Source organism: Thunnus thynnus, chromosome 17 (assembly GCF_963924715.1).
Source record: "Thunnus thynnus chromosome 17, fThuThy2.1, whole genome shotgun sequence".
Classification (NCBI taxonomy): domain Eukaryota; kingdom Metazoa; phylum Chordata; class Actinopteri; order Scombriformes; family Scombridae; genus Thunnus; species Thunnus thynnus.
This window is the reverse complement of record NC_089533.1, coordinates 1,509,795-1,517,863: the sequence shown is the minus strand read 5'-3', so window position 1 is coordinate 1,517,863 and position 8,069 is coordinate 1,509,795.

Sequence of the window (8,069 nt, the reverse complement as noted above, 5' to 3'; positions counted from 1 at the left end):
TATTACATTTTTACAAGATGTGCATTTCTCTCTCTTTGCATGATTGACTTTGTGCTACAGCCTTTTCATTAATTTGATGACTTTCAGTTCAGACTTGTTTCGTAGTAAAACTTATACATAAATCATTGTCAGATTGATGTCATGACTTTTACATAAAAGAGACTCTTATTCAGACATCCGATCGACATGTTAAACTGCCATCAGATTAGAGGATTTAGTGTCATTTCTGCTTGTCCTGCTGGCTCCTTTCTGTCTTGACATAATGAATCAGTCAATTAGGTTACTGAGTAAAGATTTATAAGGCCACACTGCAGCCTCTCCCTCTGTAGATATGTGAAGGTCACACACACACACACAGATGAAGAGATAAAGGCTTCAACAGAAACAAGGTGTGTCTTGGGATGTTGTTGCATTTTTACATCATGCACTATGTGGCCAAAATTATGTAAACAGCTGAGTATTCCCTCCATATGTGACTCTGTGTTCATTACAGTTTTTTCTTGGTTTCTTTGCACAAAGTGTGCAACTCTCCAATCCACACTTAATTTTCTCACAGCATTTCTTTCTCTCTTTAGTTCACCCTAATTGATAGAAATAAGGAAGGCAAATGTTAGAAGCACCTCTCTCTTAGAATAACACAAAATAAATCAACAGTGCAACAAGCCTATGAAATAAAAACTAAACTGATCATTAGATCAGACTGCACTAGTTTTACTTTAAGTGTCATACATATTCTATAACTGCACAGTCTGATCTGTCAGTGTGTAATGTGTTAGTTGTGGCTCGTAGTGATGAACCTACAGAGAATTATCAGTGACTCTGCAGCTCCTCTCGGCTTTACGGAGCTTTATAGTGAGTTTCAGCTCATTGTTTATCTGTCCGGCTGCAACTTTACTGTTCTGGTTCACTCTCAGCACTCTCATAGTGTCGTTTTCAGTGAAAAAGCTGTAAAAAGTCACTGTACACTACCTGCTCAGCACCAAATGGCAATCAGACACAGTTAGCTGTAGACTAGCTGGTGAACATAGTGGAGCATTTAGCAGCTAAAGAGCCAGATATTTCCCTCAGGAGTTGGTAGAGAGCAAAAACAGCTAAAAGAGAGTGAATATTGGACTTACATTCACCAGGTGGACAGAAACACGACTCCACATGAATGATAATGTTGCTCCATAACTGCTGGATGTGGAAATAAGCAACTGTTTGCTAACAAGTTCAACATATCAACTTAAATTTGATGGTACGTCAGAGTTTTGTTCACTATGTGTTTCTGATAGAAACTAAACATCAGTGAATGCAGGTTTAAGTGAAGCTCATAAACTGGCAGCTGAAGCATCCAGTTTGTTAGTCTGTGAATAAAAACCACATTGTTCTGTACGTCAACAACATTTTTATTATTCTCCAAATGAAACATGTTCTCATTCAGGATTTTTGTGGCCTCGTTGCAGCAGCAGTAAACCTCTCAGAGCTGCAGCTTTGTCTGACAGACCTCGTTAAGTCAGATGTTGCACTCTGCCCTCCTGAGGACTCTCAGTTGTAGTTTGGAGGGTTTTAATTGAAGTGTATGATGACAGGTAGGTGTGGTGTGACTGACAGGAGTTTGGCAGCTGAGCAGAGAAAGTTCTGGAGGACGATCAGATACCTGAAACCGTCAGAGGGACCGAACCACTACTTTTACTGCAATACTTTAACTACATCAAGCTCATAATACTTATGTACTTTTACTGCAATACTTTAACTACATCAAGCTCATAATACTTATGTACTTTTACTGTAGTAGGATTTTTCATGCAGGACTTTTACTTGTAATGGAGTATTTTTACATTGTTGTATTGGTATTTTTACTGCAGTAAAGGATCTCACTTCTTCTACTACTGCTGGTTTTGAAGAGGGACAAACTCTAGTGTGTTTCTATTGAGTTCATTTGTTATAAAGTTGTGAACAAACTGAGGGGCAGGTCGTATTATTCCATCATAGAAGTACTGCAATTATTATCCTTACTAATCCATTGATTGTTCAGTGTATAAAATGTCAATCATTATCAATCAAGTTAACATATTCAGATGACTCGTTTTGTCTGAGCAACAGTCAGAAACACAAAGATGTTAAATTTACTATCATGGCACACTGGGAATCAACCAGGGCCCAGTAAAAAAACGTTTTCCCCGGGGCCCCGCAGGCCAGAACTAACACGTCGTTATGTAATATACTAAAAAAACTATAAATGCAACATAATATGTGAGTGTGTAGGTCACTGGGCCGTGTCCTATTACGCAACCAAATACCTCCTGTGTGTGCATGTAAGAACCTGTTATCGCTGGTATTTCCCAGAGGCCTGTTGGAGCAGAGCCTTCCATAAATGAGCAATGAAAAAAAAAAACTCAAAATATTTAATGTCAAATGTCTGCTTAATTGATTCCAGTTACTTGTTTTACTCTCACACAGGTGAGAAACAGGCAGCCAGATAAAGAGGCCGTCGCTATGCCAACGCCCTTGACGTACAGTGACAGCACCTGGATGTGGATCAAACACAACACGAACCACTTTAGATTCTTTTCAGATGACACTCAGCCAAATCTGATCCAAACACAAAAGAGGTTTTTTTAATCTCAGTAAATTAAAATAAAGACTTATACGTTCCAGAAATCAGACAGAAGGTTAATGTTTTGGCAGAAACTGAGCTTGTAATTATTTCCTGCTGAGCTTTTAACTATTACGTTATTATTCCTGCAGCCTCTAAACAGGATCAGAAACATTTCGCTGACAAGTGATCACCTTTAATCTGAATTTCAGAGGTTTCTTGATGACTTGATAACAGCTTTCTGTAATTAACTTGCAATTTGTGGTTGTTTCTGAATTACAGTTTGTTTTTTTTGTTTTTTTTTACCATTGGTTACCTGCACAGTTCAACACTGAGTCCACATCTTCACACACAGTCGACACAACAGCGACAGTTATGAAGCAAACTGTGACACATTTGCATAGTTTTCACACAGAAAGCATTCAGTGACTACAGCCTTCAAATGTCCTCAATACTTTTCCAGCACATGTATTCATATGGATCATAACCACACTGAAATACATCTATATTCAACCAAAAAAAACAAGACGTGCTGTCAGAAATAAAGCCCACCGAAAGCTTTCCTGCTGCATTTCTATGACTCGTTCCTGTAGATACACTGTAGTACGTTCTATAGAGAGCTACACATCTGACTGTATTTACACAACATACACATTTATACACTATCAACCATTAAAACTACATAAACACAATATACACATCTCTACGGTGGAAGTATAGTGACAAAAAGAGGAACTTTGGCACTAAAAAGACTGTAACGTTGAAAGATATCTACTTGATTTGACTCATTTGGACGCCGAAGCTTCATATTAGCTTCAGATAAACTTTGAAATACATTTTTGCACAGAAGGAGGACTGTGGATTTTGTCCTCCATCACTTCCATTGTAAGGTCATTATGAAGGGATCTTCTAATGGTCAGTATGAACAGGAGGAATGATTACAGCAAGAAAAACAGCTTTAATGTTCATTTGGGCTCCTGACTGTTGGTTTAATATTGTTTTTCAGGAGAATTGACACCAGATCAACCTGCCATCAGAGTGGTGGAAGAACTGGAACATGTTTGCAGTGACTGAGTTTAAATAACACGACAGATTCTCATCACAGAGCGAGCAGGAACTTGGCAGCGGATGAATAGAAACTGATCTGCTTTCAGGTTTGATTCAGCTCAGGTTGTGCGTATTCAGGTGTGCGATGGTACAACGTGTTCAAATCGTACATTAAGAATCCATCAACTGTCCTCCTGCAGCAGCTTTCCTCCGTTTTCTCTCGTCTTCTGATGATCTGTGGTTGGTAGTAAACTGATAAACTGTAATTACTATCATTAAACCACTTAACGACATAAACAGCCTTAAACTGAATATATCGGCTAATTTCTGCTCACTGACTCACTTCTGGTTGTGTTGTCGAGCTGCCTGAAGCCATTTGAATCCAAGATTAGATAATAAAACACTTTCTGATGTGGTAACAAACTTTAAGACTGCAAGGAAACCTCACTGACTCCTGCAGGTGATGTTTTTTCTGTTGTTCATCAGCTCAAACTACAGGCTCACATCTGGTTTTGCTGTTTTTCACCAACTAGTACACACACTGAGAGGTCGAGCTGCTGTAGAAACAACAATTAGAGAAGTCTTGATAAAGTTTTTCTGGCCCCTGATCGGACTCCTTCAATAGAAGTACTCAGATCCTTTACTGCAGTAAAAGTACCAACCCACATAGCATATGGAAGTGGTCCACTTCAGGCAATGATGCAGCACTGCTGGCCTCCTCTGGCCCAGACAAAATGGATGTGAGCCTGAAATGGTCCGCATGTAAAATAGCAAATATGGCCCAAATATCCCAAATCAAATTTAAAAATGAATGAAAGTTATAAATTGTTTATTTTGGTCCTAAAATGTCAAAATGCCTTTTAGAGACCACCACGACTGTCAAGAGTCAAACTTGTTTCACTTGTAGTTCAGCTTCACTACCAGGTGAGGATCAGCTTCACACTTCCTTTTATGGTAAACATGTGCAGTAAAAAGCCTGAAACAGAGGAAGAGGGCAGGTTGGAACAAAACCCAGTTTATCTGCTGAGAGTCGACAGTCAGAGCTGCACAGAGACGATGTGAGATTCAAAAAATGTGAAAAAAATTCTGCAGGACGACAGAAAGACAAAAGTCTTCGGCTCTTTGGTGAAATGTGTGATGAAAACACAGATTTGATGTTTTAAATACTGAGGTGCATCATCAATAAAAAGTTCTTCAGCTGTTTATTTATTTAAGGTCATGCAGCGGCAGCGTGTTGAGGTTTCCGTGCAAAGTGTTGATGGACAGTTTGGAATGAGAGAAGATAGCTGAGTGAATGATTGATGGTCGGATAAAGACAGAAAGAGAAAGAGAGAGAGAAAATATGATTTACAACAGGGAGGGAAAGCCTCGAGGTGATTAAAGAAGACTCCCAAAGAATTCAGCTGCTGTCACACCCTGAGGAGGAGGAGGAGGAGGAGGAGGAGGAAGAGGTGTTCAGTGGTAGTAGAAGTTTTTCAACGTCTGTAGGAACTTTGAACGACTGTCAAAAATGCATCAAAGAAAGATGTATAGATGTAAAATGTAAATGTAAAGAGCTACATAATGTCCAGCAGACTGCAGCTGTAATGTTTGGTGTGTTTATCTGTATTACAGCTTTTTAGAAACTAGTAGTTTTTATGAGTGAAATGTAATTACATCTCAAAGATTTATGATGCATGACAGCAAACATTTTATATACTTCAAAAGAAGTGGCAGATATCGATGGCCAAAGTGCAAAAACCTCCGATCTGCAGAATTTTCTGATTGGCGGATTTCACTTTGGATGATGAGAACAAGGAAGGTTTTTGCTTATATTCAGTCTGTCTGCAAGATAATCAAGATAATCAAGATAATCCCGCCCTTCACTGTGACAGAAAAGTCACACAACAAAACAAAAACACAACGCAGAGTCCCTGAGTGTGTAGAGAGGCTGCAGCACGAGTTACACAATCACTGAACATTCATTTCCAGCGGACAAAGAGGCAAATACACTGAATTTAAGGAATTCTGACCTTAGTATAATACAATGTAGTAACTATTACATTTACCACATCTTTTTACCTGAAAATAAACTAATTTTATTTTTAATTTAATCTTAATTATTAACTTAATTTAGAGCATCGTTTTGTAGAACCTCTTCCAACTTGCACCAACTGCAAAAGCTCCTGTCTGCACTTTGTGATGCATTAATATCTATAACACATAATATAATAATATAGTCCAAAAACAGTGTATTATGTGTTGGGTATCCTTAACAAATAGCATCCTGCAAGAAAACAAGTTTTTTTTTGTTTTCCATCGATGTAAAGAAAACATTCTGGTGTGATCTTAACTTTTATATTTGAACATATGAAAGGAAACCTGCACATTCTCACTCGTGCAGGAGTAAATAATAACTGTATTATCTTGTTCGTTGTCATTATTTACAGGAAGAAGCTCAGCTAACTGTGTCTGTTAAACAGAGTGAGTTTATAACTATATAACGTCTTTGCTTTGATACATGGATTTACATCAAATAATACACATCTCCACATATTCAGTCCAACATAAAACGTGCAGAAACGATTAAAATAATACAAACATAAAACTGAAGAATGACACAGTATAAAAACACTAAAAGTTAAGAAAAAACTTGTTTCCATAGTTTTAAATGTCTTTACAATTGTTTAAAAATGTTTAAGAAAGACTTAAGACACATGTTTGGTTTTATTCTGTCATAAAACAATACATACATACAAAGATATAAATAATACAGGGTTTGGTAAACAGTATATTATTATAATGACAAAACATAATTACTGAATCTACATCTCATATTTATGTGAAAACTGTCATATAACCAGGAGACGTTTCTGTGTCATGTATGAAATTCTCCTTGGACGAGCAGACAGTGAAGGACAACAGCTGTCTGCATGGCTTTATGATTGTTGCCATAGAGACAGCAATAAGGTAAATAATCTAATAATGATGTTGTGACTATAAAGGTCGTCTGGTTGCTGAATGAATAACTGAGAGCTCTTTTCCCTCAGACTCTCTGTGGATAAAATCTTTTTGCATAAAACATCAATATCTGGAGTTTCTGAATTAACAATCTCAAGATTTCTCACAGTTTCTCATTGACATGAAAAAATGCTCAAAAAATACTCATTTTTTCCTCACAAATATGAAATGCTACAAGCAAAATTATGAGATACGGAAGTCATTCTTTTTCTTTCAAACATGAATAATTCCCAAATTGCACTTTTTATATATAACATGATATAACGTATATATAACACAAGTTTTTTTTTATGTTGTACAATGAAAACAGTGAAGATGATTTCTGTCAGTTTGAATGTTGGACTTTGTGAACTTTCCACAAAGACAATTTCCTATAAAATAATAAAACAAATAAATAATAGCAATAGAAATATCATTTTAATGTGGTTCATTGACCATCTGTGTACCTGTTCACCAGGTGAAGGCTGTGAGCAGCGCGTGTGTGCGTGTGTTCTTCTTCTTTTTGTTTTTCATTTCGGAGCCAAAGTTAACAGATTAAATCAGCTGCAAACATCATCTACAGTTTCAGGGTATCGCCTATTTTTTCCGCATGACCGCATGACTACTGTTTCCGCATTTCTCAGCAAAAACAGAGTGAAAATGATCTGTTGACAGTCACATTGACAAAATACCAGAAACATTACACATTTTACTATAGTTTGAAGGTCCATATCTGTAGAATATGTCACAGACATGAAAAAAAATGAAGTGTCACTGCTGAGATCAGCCTGAGGAGCGCAGCCGGGGCGGGGAGCCTCTCTGGCGGGGAACTCCAGCGCAGAGAGTCGGTGACACACGGAGCTTCTTTTCTCTTTTCACCTACTTCCAGACAGAAATTCACTGTTTTTATTTTCCTTATTTGTTGTCAGTTTCCCTCCTGACAGTTTAGTTTGCCTTGTTTGGGAAACTTGGTGTCGTCTGGAGGGATTTTCTTCACTCGGAGCGGTGACAGCAGGGTTTAACCGGCGGAGTAATCAGTAATCAATAAAAGAACCCGTCCTGTGTGAGGAGTGTATGTGTCTGACACAGGAGTATCCCCAACCAGACACCACCATAACCGCTTTCACCTCACATATTATTTATTTTTCACAACTGCACTTCTTAACCTTTTTCTGTCTAAACTAAATATAAATGGAATTTATAATGAAATGATATGAAACTTTCTGTTATTGAAGCCATTATCAAGTTCACACACACTGCTCAGGTGGAGGTGGGCTGTGTGTGTGTGTGTGTGTGTGTGTGTGTGTGTGTGTGTGTGTGTGTGTGTGTGTGTGTGTGCGTGCGCGCGCGCAGGTGTTATACAACCTTTAGTGCTGCAGGCGGAGGATTCAGGTGACTGACAGGGTCATGATGGGAGGGGCGAGCTGGAGCAGGTTGTGTTTCCCTGTGGCGGGGGAGGAGGTGT